The following is a 20,775-nucleotide window of genomic DNA, read 5'->3' on the forward strand; positions in this document are numbered from 1 at the left end:
GGTGGAAGTACAGGAGGAATTCACAAGACCCAGGCAGGCAGCAGGTTGCTAGTGACTGCTGCCTTATTCTGCCATGATTTGCCTCTGCCCATCCTTCTACGTCATCTTTCTGCAAATCTGCCTGGGCACGACTCCCGATTTCTGCACCCTCCCCAAACATCTCATTTTTGCCTCTTCATGACGCCAACTTTGGATGCAACATGGCCATTTCCCATGGTAAGAGACTTGTTCACGGACTGTTACCATTGAGCGTCCATCCGCTCAGGATCAATTAGTCACGTGTTAGCCAGCTAACCCTCTGTGTTCTATCAGGTCTGGCTATGGAATCTGGGTCACCTAATTTTAAAAAAGGGCATATCTGATCATTTCACAAGGCACAGGTGAAGCTACTGCGTGATTGTCACTGCCAAAGAATCATGTGTGTGGTGGGAAGTTTTACACAACCAGAGATTCTGGAGTCAAGTGAACAGTGCTCACATGTGAAAATGACCCAAGCCCTCAGCTCTGCTTTTTTCTTCCTACCTGCACCTGTTTTTCTTCCTACCTGCACCTGTTTGACGTCATGAGTCTCTACCTTCCAGAGGCCTACAGTGTAGAAACTCTGCCATCTAAAATGTCACTCTTAAGCTACCTGGAGGTCATGTAATCTATGATTTGTGTGACACATTCCTTTTGCGTAGGATTTTAATTCCAGCTCCATGCATACAATGAACGAGATCTTGTCACTTGGCTGTGGGAGAGCCGACTGTCAGAAAGCTCTTTAGAAAAGAGTAGACAGAACTTTAATGACTCCGTCACTTCATTGTGAAGTTGGTGCGAGGCTTATTTGGGCTGCGATACAGTTGGTGTTCAATGAGAGCTTGTTGAGGGATTAGTTTATACTTTATCTGCATCCTCGTCATGCATTTCTGTTGAACTTGCCTAACTGTGTTATGGCCGACTTAGCTTCTGTTTGAATGAAGATTACCACACCAGTGAAAGCAAGGCTGTGTGTGTGTGTGTGTGTGTGTGTGTGTGTGTGTGTGTGTGTGTGATTTGTGAGACTCAACACAGGCTTTGTGAGAAGGGAACATGGTGTTCAAGTTGGCTGGCGAGTCCGGGTGTCTAGTATGAGTCTTGGGATGTGATGACTGAAGGCAAACTTGGAGGAAAGATTCCTGATGAGAGGGGCAGGTTTTATTCTGTCCACTCTGGAGTAGCTTTACTGCTCCAGTGTTTCCTTGGTCTGGCTCAGTGACATTCATAGCTAGAATCCATCCCCATCCCCAGTGCACAAGGGGCCTGTCTCTTTGCTCTTAACACTGGCTCTTTGACACAGCGGAAGAGAAGGCTGTGTGGTGGGATATATGTGCAATGCCACAGGCTTAAGAACTCCTCCCCATCCTCCAGTCAGTCTCCCATTCCCACTCAGTCCCTCTTTTCTTTAGTAGTTTATTGGTTTTTAAAATTCTCTCTTAAATAGCTGTACAAAGGGGTTTCAATTCCACATCTCAATTTACCAGTACATTTCATCTTAGCCAATGCCATAGCCGTCTTGAAGTGAGCCACTCCTATAGAACGTGAACTGAGAAAATCTCCCAAGAATCAGGTCACACATGGGTCCTTCAGAGGTGGGTATGTGTTGAGTGACCCATGTAAAGGTAGTCCCCAGTCTTGGAGAGGACTAATCATCACAGGCTTCTACAGAATGCGCCATGCTGTATCCCAGTCCTCCTTGGTTCCCAAGGCAATGGTAGGCCTGGTGAATGGCGAGACTCTTCCTCCTTGTAGATGAGCTCAGGAAGGCAGCCATCTTTGCCTTTGGTGGGTGAGACACTCCTAACCGCCTTCCTTTGAGGGCGTGTCACTGCCTGTGCAGAGAAATCACTTTTTAAAAAAAAATTTGACAAGTTGAATTTAGACATTTTTAACACAAAGTAGAAATTCTTCACAGAGTAGAGCTCAACATTTGACTGTTGAGATTACTTAAAATAACTTAAAATTTCACTATTAGTGGATTCAAGATGAGCTGAAATGAGGGTTTTTGTTGGATTTCTGAGACCTCTGTGCATCTTCGACATCATCTGTCGTGAGAAATGCCAGCTGTATTTGACACGCGTGCAGGCGCTGTGCCTTTAAAGGTATTTTGCTGAAGGCCACTCAGCTCTCCATGGGAACTTTTTTTTCTTATCACAATTCTAGACCTGTACACTGCACACACACACACACACACACACACACACACACACACACACACACACACAGAGCAAATTATTTTTGGGGGGGAGTGGGAGCATTTGGAAAAAAGATTTTAAAAGAGACAGTAATTTGGGCTGTTTGCGTTTTGAAGCAAAGGTTCTCAGTAGGTCTCTGACCAAAAAAAAAAAAATCCGCATAAATGTGAATTTCTATAAATCAGTTTATACTCAGTGCTGATATTATAGCTTTAACTCACACTTTGGGGTTTCCTGCTAAAATTTGCATTTTCTATAAATCAGTGCTGGAGTGCCCCGGTAGCTTCTCTGGCCTCTGGCCAGTCTGAGGCCTTAGTACGGTAAAGTCCTTTCCTCCCAGGGCTAAGGGGTAATTGTGGGCTTATCTCCCTGTTCCAGACTGCTCAGGGTTCCAAGAGTCCCTGGGCTTGCTCCTTTAGTCTCAGGGCTAGCACAGAATGGTGGACAGATCTGGCTGCAGGGCCTGATGCATACCACTAGTCTAGCATGGTGGCAGGGAGACTTTGTACTGCCCATCTGCCTTCCTTATCAAGCCCTCAGGCCAGCAACATGACAGGATGGGGGGTGGGCTTGCTCCGTGACCCTGGACCTCATTCTTTCCTGGAAGGGAGAAAGCTCTGGCACTAGTAAACACATTCAGGCCAAGAGAAACTTGGTTTCCTCAAGTCTTCTCCTAAGCAAAGGTACAGGAGGTGACTTCAGAGCCTTTCCTGGGAATCAGGTTGAGTCACAGAGGCAAAGCTGAAACTACTCTCTGATAGACACCTACTTAGTGTAAAGCTGGGAGATAAAGAGAAATCTGGCCTTCTTACCACCTGCCCATGTGAGGGACCTCACCGCCCTGCAGTCTGTGTGGAGAGTGATCTGGAAACAGCTGGACAAAACTGAAAGTTATACAGAAAATAAGTGAAGGTCTCTACAGCAATATGCCACACGGATTCCATCTTATTTGCTAGACATTTGGAAAAGAGTAAATGTCTGCCTGTTTCCTGCCAACGGTGAGACACTGCAGTTTCTCCTTTGTGCTAGATACAGTCAGACAAAGGTGGCAGCTGGAGTAGCCTGGAAAATCCTCACTCATTGATACTAAGTGCCCTTGCTTTGTCACTGCACAAAGTTGTTAAGACAGAACATTGTGTTTTATCTTAATCCTTTGATAAATCACATAAACAATCACAATTCAAACAAAGGTGTCTTCCAGGCATCAATCTGTAGGTGTTTTCCTTATATGTTTATTTTGCTTATCTCATTTCATTTTAGCCATTATTCAACATGATTTTTATATGTGGACACACAAAAACACTTCTTTCGTATATGAAAATGCTCATTTTCGGGAAATTTTTAATTAATGCTTTCCTGAATTTTATATTTAGTAGAGAAGAGCTTGACAAAGTTCTGCCGAGCGTGTCTGTAACTTGCAATTGGATGTGATTATATTTACAGTGCTTACTTACTCTTCAGTGCAACACATTAAGCCCTATTGTTGGGACAGCTCTCGCTGCGGCAAACTGTTATTTCTGGCATTTCATGGAAGCACGGGGTCAAGAAGAATAGAAAACACCAAACAGATTTCTCAGCAGGAATTCCAGCTTCCCTTCTCCTATATGTTCAGACTTTTGATTTCTAGAAAGAAAAGAGAATCTTATAAGCAGATAAAATCGTCTGGATGTTGCTCAATTTCTGCTCATGGCTTTCATTTGTTATTTTATTTTTCTTATCTTTTTTAGTATTATTTTTACGTAGTTGTACAGAGAAGTTCCAATTCAATGTGTCAGTTTATGAGTATAATGCATCTTGATCAATGTCACTCCTTCTAGTATCTTCCCTCAACCTGCTAATAGCTTTCAGAGCATTCAACGGATAGCAGTCTATTCCACAGTGGACAGTTTGTCTAGTGGATGATACCTATCAATCTTCTATCTATAGAGAAAAAAATAATCCTAAAAGGAACTGTATTTTGATTCATTCCTTTATGCCCTCTCTGAATCCTTCCTTATATAATTGTCCTCTAGGAAAATAAGCTACTAATGTAGCTCATTTCTGGGCCTCTCGCTGTAGAGTCCTTTCTAAACTTTGATGTCTGAATGTCTTTAAAAATGTTTAAACACTGTAATGCATAAAACAATGTGGAACAGCCTGACATTGTGTGCCTTTGTGTGGTTGGAAAAAATGCAAAAATAAATTGTTTGTATAGTGCTGAAAATGGAGGTTGGGATTAAATTGACCTAAGGTTAATGATAGGATAAAGACCAACTGTCAAGTAGCAAGAAAATGCTTTAGCCTTGGCAATAATTAATGTTGAGCAATGACTGGAGTTCAGATTATTGTAATGAGAGATGATATGCTGTTCTGACTGTCCGAAGGTCACTGCTACTTGGTTTCCGATGGTTCAGGGTAAATAAGGAGGGCTTTCTAGTAACAACAATGTAACTGGATACAATGAGCCTGCAGTGACCCAAGGTTCATGGCAGACATTGTTAGTATGTATAAAGAGTTTATAAAATATGTAGCAACTAATGTTTTATGGAATTTGGTGCCACAATGCGGATGTGTCTGGAGGTAGAGCCAGGGGGACATTTATTTAGCTGCAGAAAACAGACTGAAATGAGAGTTTCCAGAATCCCATATGTTGGTGATTATCCTATCATTCTCCTTCATTTCCTGACTGGCACCATCCTTCCCAGTACATATCATCAGTTGCCCTTACCCTGATAATGTGTTACATTAATATATCATCAAGGCAGGAGATATACGAGAGTCATACATTATTAGAACGCAGCTCTCTGGTGGTGAAGTATTTCACAAAAAGATGGGCCTACCCTGGGAAGCAGAATCAGCTGAACAAGGCAGAAGGTCAGCCCATGTCACATGATCTTAAGCATCTGCCATTTGGCTCCAGCTGTAGGAGGTGAACCAGGTGTAATGTACACAATGGTTTCTATTGGGTCTTCATCAAAATCCTTGAAAATGATAAGTCTCTGTTTGGAAAAAAAAAATAGAAGAGTAAGAAAGTCTTCTCTGAGAGGAGATTGATGGTAGGCAATGAATTGTCCAACACTATGTTATTTCTGGGAGGACAAATTAGCCTAGGAGAGCAAACATAAGTCTCATAGAGCTGCTGGCAAACCAGAAGATGGATTTCTTCCGTGGTTTGTCTACAGTCATCTTCATCCTCTCAATCATAGGTTTAGGAATTCAGGATGAAAGGATGGTTGGACTTCCAAGTCCTTTGGGCCATCTGTGGAAATGATGATATATTCATACACAGATAGTGCTATACTAGCACCATGTTACTGTTGAGATTTTTGTGGCAAAACGCTATCACCATTGTAGCTATTCCTATTTTTTAAAAAAAAATCAAATTTCTTGTCCATTGACATACTTTTCTGCTATAGTTATGTAACATAATAGAACAAAGGTAAATAGGCCAGAAGTGTCAATGGGTGGAAAGGATTCTGTTATTCAAGATGTGGGAGAGGAGAGGGGCAATACTTTCTAGGAAGTGACCCCTAAACTTGAGTGAGTCTGAGAGAAAGGGTTATTTAATTACATTCTTGCTCTTTCAGAGTCTTCTCCCAGCTGTGTAGCTGTACTGTCCCTCCCTCCCTCCCTGCATCCCTCCCTTCCTCCCTCTCTCTCTTCCAGAACAGGCAATGAGCTTCTAAGAAGAGACTGTAGCAGCAGCCAACGCCTTGAGAAAGTAGCTCTAATTTAAAAGATGGCATCCCACAGGGGTTTTCCTCTGGCAGTTGAAGGAGGATTTGGGTGTGTCCAAAGAGAAGAACACAATACTTACCAATGTGATTTTACAGTAATTGTGACTATTTGTCACATGTTTTCCCCCTAGACTCTCAGTATGACATGTGTCTTAACTTTGTAAGTGGATGACTTGGATGGATGGATGGATGGATGGATGGATGGATGGATGGATGGATGGATGGATCTGTCTGTTCTTACTGGTTGGAATATCCCTTCGCTCTTCAGATTTCTAGATAGTTCTAGGAGAAAGAAAGGTAACAAACTGCTGTTTTTCTATCAGTTAAAGTTCCTTGACTGATCATTGGTTACAAAGCAAAATGCACAGGAATTATATTTTAGAAGAGGGAAGATCTCCTGAGCAAAACTGGTTGCAAAATGGTAACAGAAGATACAATACCAGGCTTGTGGGAAGAGATAATTAGTGTGCAAATGAACTTGAGTCCTATTGTGTTTGTATATATCAGTGACCTTAACCTTACCACTTAGTACTGGATGATATGAGGGGAAAAAATCAGAGTGTCCTTTCTAACATTTAACCAAAATGGACTCCATCCTTACAAGGGTACTGATATATCTGGTGTCTGAAGTACCATGCATCCATTGTACTTAATGGAAGGATTTTAAAGATTTCCTACAATGCGTTTTGACATTTGAAAGCCTGTTTCTATGTGGTCCTATACCAAGAGGGATTTTACTCACACATACACTTTCTCCCACACATACACTTGTACTTCCTCTCAACTTATGGTCAAAGAAGGACAAATGAGAAAAGCCCACCGAGGGCTTCCTAGCAGGCTCCACTGTGAGAGAAGTTAGTTAAAATAAAGCAAATTAATATAGGTATCTTTGGGGGATTTTCTGATGTACCCCCTGAATTTGGAAGACAGATGCAATAGCAAGGTCTCAGGTTATGAGTATATATTGAGCGCAGTTATTACAGAGGCGAATGTTCCCAACTTTCCTAGGGCAATTTGGCAGTGCACATTTAAAGCTTTGATAGTGTTCACTTCCTTTGTCTCAGAAATCCTACTTATTAAAGGAATTTGTCTTTAATAACCAGTCACGGAGATTGCAAACATTCAGCGACAAGAATATTCATTTGATAATTACTCCTAATAGTCAAAATCTTCAACAATCTAAATGTCCAAAAAACAAATGATGATTTCAATCTATTGTGGAACAGACACACAGTGGAAGCTGATGCAGCTTTCTGAAAACAATCAGGGAAAACAGTTAATAATCTGATATGAAAGAACTATGCTACAGCACAACATTGCCGAATAAAAAAGGATGCCCCTAAATTCCCTTACATACTATGATTTCTTTGCATATGTAGATAGTGTAACTATGCAAGAAGAAAAAGGAAATCTTCACAATGATTATCTCTGAATGATGTAATACTGAGCATTTTTATTGTTTGCTTCTTTATAGTTGCCTCATTTTCTAAATTGAACTATTTAAAGCTGATTAGGAAAGAAAATGTACCAGAGTGAGTGAACACTAAGTGTCAGGATGATTGTGGAGAAGAGAATAAAGAAAATAAAGTTAAACATGGAGGTAATCACCAGGAGGGCCTTGAGTGCTGGGTACAAAGCAGAATATTTTCTCCACATGTGATACTTTTATTGGAGTTATGTAAAAATGAATCACTGTTACCTAAAATACTGATAAAAATTAGAGACTTGCATTAGACAAGTCGAATTTCCCCAATAGAGAAAGCTCCATCAGTTATCACTTCCTGTCAGAGCCGGTGGGCTGTGGCTTAGCTTGTGATACCAAGGCAAGGACCACCTTGTCTGCCACCAGCCTTTGTATCTAGCCAGTGAGCCACAGCTGTTTGCATACACGGAACCCCTGGGAATGAGCTGATGGCTTCCTTTCTGTTATTTCAGCATGCGTTACCATTATCATTCGAAGTCTTCTACCTATAATGCTGTAACAAGGTCACTCAAGAGTTCATTAAGTGTAGAGCTCTTAACACTCAAGAAACTGGAAGATTTGGAACACAACTTAGATGTGCTAAATCTCCCGTGAGAAGGCCAAATCGCCACCATTATGGCTCCGTGCTTTTAATTTAAGAGAGAGCACTTCAAAATATTAGAGGAAATACAGCGAAAATAAAAAGCAGCCTTAAAGTAAATATATGTTCCCACGTTTGCAGATTTATGCACTGCAAGATTGCATGGTGCTTCCTGCATACATTTGTATTCAGTCCTGTGGGAGAAGGGGGCTTGAGTTATGGAAGTGTTGAATTATATGCTGAGTTCTCCAGGCATGCATGCATTCTTTGCATAAAATGCTACCATCGTGTGCAGAGATGGGGGGGGGGAAGGGGGAGGGGTGTGTTTGAGGATGGTGGTGGCAGATGACGGGCAAAGAGGAGGGAGTATAGAAGATGGGCCTGTCTCTCACGACTGGTATGGAGACAGAGGGTCTTTGCTGCCCTATTCCTTTCTAGCCAGTAAAGCTGGGGGTACGTCCTACCCAGGGCCCTTGAGAATTTCCCTGTTTAATTAAAGGGACAGACACAGAGTGGTGCTATGCAAAGAGTGCTCTCTCTGTTCCTTTCTTCCTGTCTGGAATGTAGATGGATTCAGCCCTTTAAGACATCGTGTACCATGAGCATGCAGGCATAGAACAAGGTGGAGAAAAGATGGTGAGAGATTTGGATCATGATGGGTCACAAGGGGCTTGTAAGGCAAACTCAATAACCACCTACTTTAGAGTTTCTTGCTATGTATCAAGAAATGGGCCTCTATTTACTCAAACCACATGCCTGGACCTGGCTGCCCATTGTTTCTATCACAGCTAAAGTCTATGAACTTGAGACTTGACTGAAGGGTTCCCTCTCCTAGGATTCTTTTCCATCCTTCCCCACTAACCCTAGCACTCTTAGCTCCTAGAGCTGGGTTGGATGTCTTCCTGTTTCTCTGCTCGACTTTTGAGCTTGGAAGGGTAAGATCATGACTTGCTCCTCTTAAATACTGAGCAGTACTTCAGAACAATCCTCAGAACATAATTATTCAGTGGAGGGGCTGGGAAGGTGGCTCAGTGGTAGAGCGCTTGCCTTGCATACATGAGGCCCTGGGTTCGATTCCTCAGCACCACATAAGCAAAAAGAAAAAAGCCAGAAGTGGTGCTGTGGCTCAAGTGGTAGAGCGCTAGCCTTGAGCTGAAGAGCTGAGGGACAGCGCCCAGGCCCAGAGTTCAGGCCCCACAACCGGACCCCCCCCAAAAAAATAATTGTTTGGTGGAGAAGAACAGAGCCCCTGGGTGCAGGCCTCATGACAATGCCCTTTAAAAGAGCCAGTCTTGAGCCCTGGTGGGTTTTGAATTTGATTTAGTGGGTTTCAGAATGTATTAAAAATATAAAAGAATAGACTAGAAAATAAAATGAATCTATGTAGTAAGGGTATTTGTCTTAGATCTTCATCTATTGCCCTTAATAGCACAGACTGGCTAAGTCACCAAGAAAGGACTCATTTGGCTCTCTGCTCTGGTGAAAGGTCCAGGGACTGCATTTGAGGGCGGCCCTCTTGCTGGCACAGTCCCAAAAGATGCAGACAGCTGGGGACAAAGGAGCCCATGAGCGTCTTCTGATTGCTGTCCCAACTCTTACAAAACCACCAGTATTCATTCATGAGGATCTCAGTCCGATGACCTGATTTAATCCTGATGACCCATCCCCCTCCCCCATCTCCAGGCTTCGCCTCTAAATACCCCAGTCACATTCAAGCTTCTACCCTTTAAATGTCCTGTCATGGGGATCAGATTCCAACTTGAGTTTCCAGGTGGGGGGCAAATCATGTTCCAGACACAGTAGTGTTGCCTGTCATCCCAGCCACTCCACGCAGGAAGTAGAGACAGGGAGATTTTTGGTTGGATGTCAACCTGGGCAAAAGTAGGTAAGAGATCGTATCTGAAAAAGGTGCTAAAAAGCAGAAGGTCTAGGGCTGGGGCTCAAGGCTGTACAGGCTTGCCTAGCAAACCAGAGGCCCTCAAGTTCAGGGCTCAGTACCACACACACCATAAAAAAACCCACAGCAGTACAGTTTGATAAGGCCTTGGTCTTGGTCATACAGGTGTGTATGCATGTGTCTGCATAGATGTGAATGTACGCACGTGTGTGACCTTGATGATGTACTACTTATTGGGAGAACTTAGGGCCCCGGCGCTGGGAGCAGCAATCAATGCTGAAGAGAATGACCCATCATCTCAGGCATCCCCAGGGACCATGCCTCTCTCACACACAGCAATAAATCCTTGGGCTGATTCCCAGGACCAGACCCAGATATTGAGCAAATCATGAATGCAAGCCACCTTAAAGTAGATGGCTCCATGGTATAAGTTGGAAGACGAATGATGTGTTAAGAGAGTTAGATTGGAAAGAGCCATTTGGACCAAGAAATTGTTTGTATTATAGGAGGGTAGAACAGGACCAGCCCTTAGCAACAGTGTGATCTAACTGCCACCTCCTGTCTTCTGATCCACTGGGAAGGAAACCTCAGCTATCTAGACTGGGGAAGAATTCCTCCTACTTCTTAAGAGACAGCAATGATTTGTCATGGTCTTCTATCCGCTCAGACACTTATGAGGTTGTTTCTTTTGGAAGTTTTACATGAAAAAAGGCAGCAGCTATTGGCCATGAGACAGGGAAGGGAGATCCAATGTCTCGCTCATGGAAAAGGCACATGTGACTCCTGGTGGCTGGCAGAGTCCTCAGCTCTGCAGGCTCAGATGACTACTTCTTCAGTTAAGAGCTGAATGGCCACAGATAGGCCTTCTGATGTACGGTCAGAGTAACCGTGAGCCGGGCTGGACAGTTGGAGTCTGCCTCACCAGCCCACGAAACTCAAAACCCAAGAGAAGTGAGCTTGCTGAGTGAGATTAGGAAAGGGATGAGGTGGCTCTCAGGTCAGAATGGCCTGCAGCCCCATCAGAGGCAGAAGTTGCCAGTCCTCACCCTCAGTGAACAGACCCACTGACTGGAGGGCAAAACAGTCCTTGTGGCTACAAGGCCCCAGCGCTCAGAGCTATCGATCCTAAGCTGGATTTGCTACCAAAGTGATAAGAGTATTGGGGCTTGAACTCAGGGCCTTCACTCGCCAGGCAGGAGCTGCACCACTTGCCATGTCTTCCGCCCTCTTTGCTTTCGTATTTCGTAGATAAGGTGTTGAGTTTTTGCCCACGCTGGTCTCAGACTGCCTTCTGCATGGCTGGGATGACACAAGTGAGCTTTCACAATCAGGATGGCCTCAAACGATGATGATCCTCCCCATGTCTGCCTCCACAGTACCAGGATTTCAGCTGTGTGCGTGCGTGCGTGCGTGCGTGCGTGTGTGTGTGTGTGTGAGTGTGAATCCAGTCCAAGTGAGTGTTTAATATGACTTTCAAGCCCAGATGCACTTGGAGAAGCTAGAACAGAGACAAGGCAAAAGGCAGCTTCCTGAGAACTTGAAGTTCAAGTGCCCCAATGAGAAGAAAGCAAGTAAATGAGCATGACATGCTTGGACAGTGCCCTGGACTCTATGACCCAACTACTGGTCCATGGAATCTCACCGTTGAGCTGTCCTGAGTCAGGTTAACTTCTTTATCTTGGGGAAGAAATGGACAGAAGGACAGAGAGAGAGAGAGAGAGAGAGAGAGAGAGAGAGAGAGAGAGAGAGAGAGAGAGAGAGAGAGAGAGAGAGAGTCAGAGTCCCAGGTGATTTCTAAACTACTACGAAAATCAATAAGAGTTGAGAGTGAGATGGGAAGATGGTGGAAGAAGATTAATGCTCATTATGGAGAATGCTGCCTATGACCTAGAATACCAAATGTCCTTGGCCCAAGTGACCTTTCTCTCTCTTGATGGGCCCTTCAGTCTGTCCTGGAATCCAGGAAGGCAGAGGGGGAAGAATCTGTCCCAAATATGACCAGTGTACAGCATTTGTGTTTTCTCTTCCTTTCTCTTCTCACACCATATCCTGCCCTAGCTTAAAGTGGACTGTTCTTCCTTCGGCTGTGTTATTATCCTCAACATGATGACTTTGCATATCTCCGCCCTATGCAATATGTATTGATTCTGTTGTCCATCTCACAGAGAACAATCTTATTTTCCTTCCTGATACCCAGTTCTTCCATGGAACATTTCCCAGCAGCTGTCAAGGGTTTCCACCTCATTCTTATTCTAGGGGCAGCTAAGAGCAGAGTCAATGTTATGTTCCAAGGTCACAGGGAGAAGATGCTTCTGGAGCTCTGTGTGAACAACCTATCAGACGCACTGCTATGTCACGGAACTCATCTGAGAACTCTCCACAAAGTGGCATTTGCTGCCATCTCCTGCAGAGGTTATCTTGCTTTCAGTGGACACAGGGTCCAGCAGACCTTCTGCAAATTTCCCTTTGTGGCTAGGATTTCATCTTGTCCTTCCTAGGCTTGCGCTTTTCATTTGGGTGTTTGTAAACTGAAGTAAGTGAGCAATACCTCCTGTCCCTCTGGGTTGCTACAGAGATAACCTCTGGAAATCCAGCGAAGGTACTTTCAAAAACATCCAATTCCTCAGTCCCGGCCCTGGGCTATTACACACAGTCACCAAGGCCCCTAGCAGGCCAAAGGCCATTTCTCTTTGCCTTTTTCCCCCTTCTATTTCCTGTTCTTCTACTTCTATTGCCTTTCACAACTTCTTTTTCTCTTTTTATAGGCTTGGCCAAATGTCAAGAGAACTTTCAAAAGCTTTCCTTTCCACTCACCTCCCCTTGGCTGATCAAATGTATACAAATTCACCCTCCAGCGGAAGCATTCGTTCTTACTTGTTCTTATTATCAAGAAAGGAGGCCAGGGAGGCCAGACTGCTCAGGAGATTTCCTTCGTCTCGTGAGGGACTCAGTCTCCATATCTGTAAAATGAAGTGACATGAGTAGTGCGTACTCCAGAGGATGATCTGGGAGGCCCGGGAGAGGGTGTGCCCCAGGCGGTGAAAATGAGCCAGAAAGAGAGAGGAAGCCTGAGAACATTGAGAGAGCCACTGCGCTCCTTTGGATTCAGACGGGGCACTTGGTGCATTGAGCTCTGGTCCCTGGAAGAGCCATGTGATCCAGGAGAATTCTGGATTTATTGTTTACTGGGTTTACTCAGTTCAGAAACATTTTCTCAGCTACCATTTTCTTTCTGCAGAGCAAAAAACAAAAAAAAACAAAAAACACCTGGTGTATTTTGTGCAGGGGTGTCGTGAGCTAGCGCCCCTTGTGTTGGTCTCATGCTTGATAAGCAGATGTGCTATTGCTTGAAGTATGCCTCCACACCTCCAGATCTTTTTTAACTGGTCATTTTTGAGATACAGGCTTATTTTATTTTGACCAGGCCTACCTGAACTATGATCCTCCCATTTATACTTCTTGCTATAGCTGGTCCGACAGGCACAAGGCACCACAGCCTGATTTTCTTTTTCGTTGAGACATTTTATTGAGACACTTGCCCCGCTGGCATTGTACAGAGATCCTCCTAATCTACCCAGTAGCTAGAATTATAAGCATGAGCCATGGGTGCCCAGCTCTGTGGCTTGTTTTAAAAGGTGTTTAAATCAATAACCATTTACTTATACCCATGTGAGGTATATGTTAACTGCCCTTGTATTATATAATTCTAGCCCCAAGGTGGGAGAGAAAAATGCCAGCTTAGCATTAGGAGAGGGAAAAATTCTCCTCTTCCCACATCCAGTCCTTAATCACAGAACTGTACTTACTGTAGTTACGTCCCCATTTAGGTAATTACATGTTTATATGTCTTGTCTCCCCTCAAACACAAACTAGTGTCTGGTCCCTATCATGTTCTATCAGAGCTTGGAACACTGGCTCTACCCACCTGTGGGTATAAAGTACAATTTGCTGACAAACTGAGCTTGTTTATGCTAACCAATATAAATACACCATATATTAGACTGGTTAAAAATATAGAGACAGTCAAATTCCCAAGAATTAAAAAAATGAAAGTTCTTTTCACTTTTTTTGCCTTCATTTTCATATATATATATATATATATATATGAAGAGTATCTCACAACAAATTTATATATATATATATAAAGAGAGTATCTCACACCAGATATGTTTATACACTTGTGTATGTACATATGTAAGATATGTATCTGTATATATATCTATATATATATATACATGTATGTGCTACAGATGTGGGTATGTGTATACTTAATGTGTGGATTAAGCTTTCAAGTCTGTACACATAACAGAAAATCAAGTAGACCCCAAATTACCTTAGAAAAATCTCATCTATTTCTTGGAGATCCATCCTTAGAAACCTGAACAGTAGGGTCACCGTGTCCTGTTGCAGTTAGTTTGCATCTCTGTGGCTTGCTCTCTTTGAAGCACTGGAGGCTAGAGTCTAGTCTAGTCTAGTGTGTGTGGGGAAGTACAGTGGGGGGTAAAAAAAATGAAGTTTTCCTTTTATGCTGTCAAGATGCAGAATCACACTACATGTGAATGTGTGTAGGCATGTATTTATCCATGCGGGTATTATATCTGTATGTGTGTATATACCCGTGGTGTATTATAATCTAAACACTTCCTTCCATTTTACAGCTTCATGCAGTTCTAACTGCAGACCTGAAAGACAAGGTTTCCACCCCCCAGAGGAGGGAAGTCAGAAGTGATTTGCTCACAGCCGGTGGGAGGCGGGGCCTTAGCTTACTGCTTGATGTTTGTCCTTAATTGTACCTCACTCAAAGCTGTGTGAGTTAGGGCAAGAAAGGGTGTCTTTAAAACGGTGGGTTTATGATATCCCTTCAACAGGACTGGGAAGGACCCAGGCTCACTCCCTTCCGTTTACAGAGGAGGAAAACTCGCCCAGGTCAGACCTTGTTAATGGCAGGACAAAGAGCTAGTGTGGCTCTCAGCTCCATGCCCTTCTCCAGCCTGTCTCCTTCCTGTTGTTCTGGGCTGATACGTATCATGACTATAATGTTGAAAAAAATATTATTACGCACAGATAACTCTACAAAGAAAGATAAAATTACCTTTAAAAAAAGGTTGATTTACCTGGTCATTTCAGAATGGTAAGTTATGAGAAATAGCTTTTAGATCTCATTGGCGGAGGTTTTTATGTTAATGGGCACACTCATTTGTTTTGAGTGATGGGACTTTGATTTGTGACACGGCACAATTCAAATGGCTACCATTTTTCTACAAAGCAGCCAAGTATAATATTATCTAGAGCGTTAAGAACGTTCTAAGCTGTTGATCTAGTAATATTGAATTAGGGGAAACTTCCATAGATAATCAGGTATGTGGCCAAAGGATGCTACATCCAGCAGGACTTCCCATCTCACTCCCACAAATAGCTCATGTCAGTCATGTGCCTTTATGTAAATGTGCAAGCGGGCGGGGGGGGGGCTCTCCATGTGTGATGCTGAGGAAGAAATGAAGCCAGCCATTTCTTCTTTCCGCTTGAAGCTTGCAGTCTGTATCTGGAAGGCAACTGGGTTATATTCCTAGGAGGACAGCTCAATTTCTTTCCATGTTATGATTTTAGAAAGTAAAAAAATAAGTAGGTATATGTCATTACCAGGCATGAATACATTGGTGAAGAAATAGAAAAGAAAATGTCTCTTTACTGAGACCCACCTCCCACTTATTTTTCACCATTTACGAGGCAGAAATTACCTCAAATGATTACTTTCTGGCAAAGGCAAATATTTAATTTTTAGTGGCTATAGGTTTCTGAGATGGAAAACTGTTGACAAACCAAAGGAAACTATGTACCCGTTAGAAGAAGTACAGTTATAATGTACCTTTTCATGAGAGAGGGGGAGGGATATATATTTATATATATATATATATATATAATATATGATTGCAGTAAAATTATATCAATAAATATCAAATAAATATCTTCAGGTGAACACAGAGGTGTAAATCTAGTTAGTTCCAACTCCCAAGAAGCCCATTAGAACATACTGCATAGTTTATAGATGGTTGAGTTACTGGGATTATTTTTAATAGTGAGGTTAGTTGCTATTAAAGATTATTTGAAAATCTAGGTCTCTGATTCACATTCAGCTAATTTATATTATGCATGCATATAGTCATATAAAATTTCCATACCATATTACATAGTATTTATTATATATCCAAATAATAATACAGACAATATGTTTTTAGTATAAATTGCATATTTATAGATAATGCCTGTGGGTTATTTATCTTCATGATCTTTAAGCAGTTGTACGGAACGGTTCCAGTTCAACCTGTCAGTGTGTGAGTACAGTCCATGGTGAGCAATATTAGCCCTTTCACCCCAATGCTCCCAACTCACCTTTCCCATGTGCTCCAATTACCTGGGCTCACTCTCACATACATACATTCAATGTTATGATTGTATTCACCGACCTTCCTCTCTCCATTCATCTGCTTCTCTCCCCTTGGCCTCACTCTTGGCCCCCAAGACATGTTCCAGCTTCCTGGTATTCATTTTGGCACACTGTAAGTTAGTTGTTCAAAGGCGTTGCCCACACCAGTTGAGTTTATAGATATACATATTATATTCATGTTATATAATACTTCATTACATATGCAATAATCATATGGATTTTATGATACATTTGTAATATAAATTGTGTATGCATACATAATCTCTTTGGATTTCATGAACATATGTGCAAGAATCAAGCTGAAAGCCTGAAACAATTGTTCAACATGAGAATGAGTTGGGCGGCTGGCTGGATCAGCATGGCGTTTCTGTGTACAAACAAGCATCCTTGTAAGTGAACAGTGGCCTTCAAAGTCACCAGATGGGAAGAATCATCTCTTATTCAGAGTTCACACCCTGTGGGTAAGACACTGCTCAGGGGTTTCCCAAGGATCTGCTCGACTCTGGGATTTCCCACTGAGATTATGGTCATTTGTGCTAAGGAATTTTAGATGCATCCTCATTTCCTCTTAACTTCTAAATGAAATGTTGGTGGGAACCTCCTAGATGGCTAGGTGCTGTACATGACAAGTCTTTGAGCAGACAGTTGATCCATCTGCTCCTGCTCCCAGCCAGCTCCATCACCAGAGTGGGCCATCCGTATGCCCAGGAACAACCATGCAGGAGGAAGTGCTGAGTGCTATTAGCAAACGTGATAGAATGGTAGGTGTTCCACCACTGAGCTCTACCTGAGCTAAATACCCAGCCTTGTGTGTATGTTTCTTAGATAGGGTCTCCTTGTGTATCTGGGGTTGGCCTTGAGCTTGTTTTATAACCCAGGCTGGCCTCAAACTCAAGATCCTCCTGCCTCTGCTTCCCAAATCCTAGGATTAGAAGCATGCTGCATTAGAAGCATGTCTGACACAGGTGTGGATCTTAATGTCCCAAAGCCTAGGTGTTGAAGGCTTGGTTTCCACTGGTGGTGCGGTAAGGAGGTGGTGAAACCTTTAGGTGTTGTTTGTAGCAGAAGGAAGTTAGGTCTCTGGGTGTCTGCGCTTTGAAGACCATACCGTGATTGCTCTTCTCTCCTTTTGTTTTACACCTGCCATGAGTGAGCAGCTTTGTTCTTCCTCGGACTTCCTGACACAACAAGGGAGCTAGGAAGCTCTGAACCTGAGAGCCACAGCAGACCTTTCCTTCTTCACATGGTTTACCGCAGATATTCTGCCAGTGACAAAGCTGACCAGCACCCTTTATCCAGGCAGATCACAAACATACACAACCAATACGTGAGATGAATTAAAGTGGCAGTACACTAATGAGTCATTCGTTCTTATTCCTGGCATTCATTTTTTTTAAATGCTATTTTAACCCGTGCAGTAGAGTTGACCACGGTTCCCTACTTTTGAAAATGGTCGTCTCCCATTTGTGAGAACAGCAATTCCAAGGTTTCTCGGTTTAGTTGGTTTCCTCATTGGCTTTAGTGGCTGTTACGGTTGAAAAGATGCTTCAGGGACACAAAGTGAGCGTGTGGGTGCCCTGCGGTGGGGTCTTTCTGCATGGTGGCTGGCGTCCTCAGAATGGCTCCGTTTTTGGTGAGAGCAACCTTTAAGTTGATCCTCTAGCTCTGTTATGTGTAATGTCAACCAATCTTGGTCTAGGTACTCACCTACCAGCTTTTCTGCTTTGTTTGGTTTTGTTACCCAAATCAGATCTTTCATCATGCGTTGCTGTTACTTTTCCATATTTTTTTCTGCGGCATTGGAGTTTGAACTCAGGGCCTTCCATTGTCTATCACTTAAGCCAGGCTCCAACCCTTTTGTGCTCTTGTTATTTCTGATAGTGTCTTGTATTTTTGCTGGGGCAAGCTTGGACTATGATCCTCTTATTTTTACTCCTGAGGAGTTTCCAAAACAGGCATGTGTTACCACAGTAATCTTACTAATTGAGATGAAAGCTTAACTTTTTTTTTTTTTTTTACCCAGATTGACCTTGAACTTTGATTTTCCTGGTGATCTCTGACTCCTAAGAAGAGATGACAGGCATTAGCCATTGTACCTGGCCATTTTCTACAATCTTTCGAGGCCGTGTATATTTTGTGTGTATCACTTCACACAGATTAAACACCATACACTACATAAACCCACTGAACAGGGCACAAATAAGTGTTCACATGTCCCTGGCGAGGATAGGAGTGTCCCCTTCCCAGATGACAAGCCCGGCTTCTCCTGGAACAATGTCCCCTATAGTAAGTGAAGATCACCATCAGCCTCCAATCTCTACACAGTGACAAGACTGTCAATCCATATAGTGAACACACAGAGTATATTCCACTCATTCTTAAGATAAAATTAAAAATATTGTGATATCTTCTTTGTGCACCCCCACTGATGGTACAGAGTCCAGTGAAGAGCTCAGGACCAAACAGAAGGCTGCCTGTCTGCAAGAAGCAGAGGGGACAGAAGTCAGGCTGCACCTCTCCGGGGAGCCCTGAAATGACACCCCCCACTCCAGGGGGCAAGTAATACCCTAGCTATCTACCAAGCCAGATAACGATTAGCAACTACAGCACATTTTCTATTTCTTTGGGACCCTTTTGACAAAACAATCAGATTTCCCCTGCCTTATGCCTCAAGTCTCCCTAAGTCCTCTTAAACCTCTGCTGGTAGATCCATGGGGCTGATGGATGAGAGCCAGCTGCCCCCCTGTTGGTGGAGTAACACATTAGCTGGTCCCATTTCATTAGCATCAGCATTAGGACCTTGATGCACAGCTCACGTGCAATCTGCCAAGGATTTGTGTTAGTAGATATGTCCAGACAGATGGTCTATCTTGGCCTTTTCTTACGTTTCAGACTCAAAATGAAACACTGTCCCATCTAGACCTTTGCTTTCTCCAGAATGTTTCCTGGCTCAGTGTGTGACTGCTAACTCGGCCTCTTCCCTCCCTCAAAGGCCCAGTCTTCCATCTTCCCTTTTGCTAGTGAATGTGTGCCTTGACCAGCTGTAGATTCCAGCTGGGGCCAACAGTTCTCCACTCTATTGGCCTGAGAACATCTGTATGACCCCCAGACCCCGAGTTATCCTTCAGCTGTTATGTTTGTTGCCTGACATCTTCCAAATAAATATGAACACCTAAACCCATCGTCCTTCATCTTTTGTAGGGCATCAACTCTGTTGGAAAACCTCTGCAGTATCTAACCAGAAAAAAGATGCCCAAAGATATAAATCACACGTCCAGTTTCCAAACAGAGGTAGGTTGTAGACCTCGTGTTAAGTGAGGATCTACGTTTATATAAGGAAGCTTACTGAGTTGATGTCTTATAAGCTATTTCATAATGAAATTAGTTGTTGTTTTTAAAAAGTTTTTAAATTTTTATTGCTGCTTTCCCCTCTCCCGTGTGCTTTTATGAGGTCAGTTTTGAACCGTTATACAATGTTTACAGTATGGCTATTTATATTACCTGGGATGTTTAAGAGCTGTTCATTATGGCATCATGTTTATCATTAAAGATGTGGCGGTGAGGTTCTCTGCTTTCCCATTTGTTGTCACCAAAGCCTGTGTACAGACTGCTAGTTGTTTACCCAAAATCAATTTCTCTCTTTATTCCTTACTAAGAGAACCCTAGTTTTGTTGGAGGTGGCAATGTGCCCGGATGAAAATTTACATTTCCTAGTCTCCCTTGTGAACAGAGGTGGTTATGTGGTTAGATTATTGCCAATGCGAATTTAAAATGCTCTTTAAAGGAAGGATGAATGAGTCATCTGAAATGTGCTCCTTTGAATCCATTCTTTCTTCTTTGCCCTGAACACAGATGTCATGGTTGGTGCTCTGATGGTCATCTTGCAATCATGAGGCAGCCTAGAGAATGTAAGTCATGTATGCAGATGGTGAAAGAGAGAAGAAAAAGAGAGAGAGGGAAAGAGGGAGAGAAAGACATCCAAATACACTTGAAGAGAAGAAAGCTGAAAAATTAATAACTTTGGAGCTTCTAAGGAGTGCTGGCTTTTCTTTTTCTGGATCTTTTGTGTTCAAGTTACTTGAAAGATGAATAAATAAATGTGTATTTGTGCACACACACACTATCCATGTAGTTATACGTAAATACAAATTTCTTGTATAAATATTTTCATGAGTTATAAACATTACATGGTAAATCTTCCCCTCATTAAGAAACTGATAATTTCAACAAATTCAGTGGAGTCTTCTGAAAATGAGTTTTAAGCAGCTTATTTGTATGTGATGATAACAAAATGCACATGGACCGTTAGCCTACAAATAACACATTCTTGCATGAATTCCCAATTTGGAAGTATTAATGTTCCTTAATCTCTCTTCCCACTGCCCTTTCCAAACTCCACCTCTCAAGAGTCACCACTTATACCACATTTCCACTGGTGTTG

At 42.7% G+C, this 20,775-nt stretch overlaps 1 long non-coding RNA gene across 1 annotated transcript; it reads right to left on the reverse strand.

Annotated features, from left to right (window-relative positions):
- Positions 1–1,457: 1,457 nt before the first annotated feature.
- LOC138826859 (uncharacterized) lies at positions 1,458–12,814 on the reverse strand. Its single transcript, XR_011371880.1, has 4 exons — positions 12,704–12,814; positions 5,033–5,191; positions 3,668–3,836; positions 1,458–1,850 (listed from the first exon to the last, which is right to left on the reverse strand). It is a non-coding gene; the product is annotated as an uncharacterized lncRNA (long non-coding RNA).
- Positions 12,815–20,775: the final 7,961 nt, after the last annotated feature.

Source organism: Dipodomys merriami, unplaced genomic scaffold (genome assembly GCF_024711535.1).
Source record: "Dipodomys merriami isolate MVZ:Mamm:240054 unplaced genomic scaffold, mDipMer1.0.p SCAF_15, whole genome shotgun sequence".
Classification (NCBI taxonomy): domain Eukaryota; kingdom Metazoa; phylum Chordata; class Mammalia; order Rodentia; family Heteromyidae; genus Dipodomys; species Dipodomys merriami.